This window comes from Rhagoletis pomonella, unplaced genomic scaffold (genome assembly GCF_013731165.1).
Source record: "Rhagoletis pomonella isolate Grant_MI unplaced genomic scaffold, Rhpom_1.0 Rhpom_scaffold_00548, whole genome shotgun sequence".
Lineage (NCBI taxonomy): Eukaryota > Metazoa > Arthropoda > Insecta > Diptera > Tephritidae > Rhagoletis > Rhagoletis pomonella.
In genome coordinates, this window is record NW_023459102.1 from 20,104 (window position 1) to 21,370 (window position 1,267).

A 1,267-nucleotide genomic window follows, 5' to 3' on the forward strand; every position below is an offset into this window, starting at 1 on the left:
TTGCTACACCGGAAATAGACGACACGCCATTTCTTTAAATAAAATTAATTGGTGCTCGTTTGTATGTACATACATATGTAAATGCATGTGACTATTGTCAACTAAATCGAATGCTTTCTAAGTGAAGTGACTTGTGGACCACTTGAGGTATAGGTGGACCAGTTGGTACCCACTTTGGTAACTAGTTCGTGCGACCAGTTGGTAACCAGTCGGGGACCAGGCCGGGAATCAGTTTGGGACTAGTCCGAAACTACTTACCTTCGCACCAGTTGGGGACCAGTTGGTCTTTTTAAGCTCCTGTGGCCGTTTTAAGGGTAATTCTTGGGCTCCTGCACTGCCGCTCGGGGTTTCTGCCTTCTACGGTGGTAATTTTGGGCCGGGTTGCCTGTTTTGGCGGATTGTTGTGCTGTGTGCCGCGTATTACGTGTACCGGGTACCACTTTCTCGAGCGAATTGCGCTGGGGAACCTGTTGTGTGAGTTGCTGGCTTTTTGGCTAGACTTTGAGGAGGGTTTATACACGCATATCGGCGGTTGTTTTGGCTCGCGAGTGTGTTGGTGTAGGTACTACATCGGTGGATCCATATCTCGATACGGGGACACTGTTCTGACCGGCGGGATTGTTTTTGGGTGACCTTTCCAGGGGCTGCCTGGGGTGTGTTCTGCACCCAGCGGTTTTTAACCGCCTTGACCGCTCGTTGAGTCGCCGGCGTTATAGCGCGGGCTCTACTTTGAGTCCTACCGAAACCGGGGCTCCATTTTACAACGCTTTTATCAACTTGCATCAACTTGGATCCAGAAAATTTCAATGTTGTGTGTCCGACACCAAAGCAAAGCTTTGAAAAGTTCCTATAAAAAAGCATAGTGCATAGGGCGACAGCTGTAGTGAATAGGGCGAGGTAGATGACATCTAGATGTCGCCCTATGTACTACGTTTGCTACAGCGGAAATAGACGACACGCCATTTCTTTAAATAAAATTAATTGGTGCTCGTTTGTATGTACATACATATGTAAATGCATGTGTGTGCACCTTTCTATTAATATCGTTGAATTATTTTAATATCTATTGCAAAATTTTATTCAGACAGGACTAAAAAGTAGAAAATAAATAATATAAAAAAAACTTTTTAATATACAACGCTTTTATAAATGGACTAAAAAGTAGAAAATAATACTTCTCAGTCCCATAGAATTTGTTTTGATAACTTTTGATTTTGAAATTTTAGCAAAAGTCATTATAAACAATCTATGAAATTGAAAATGAAAA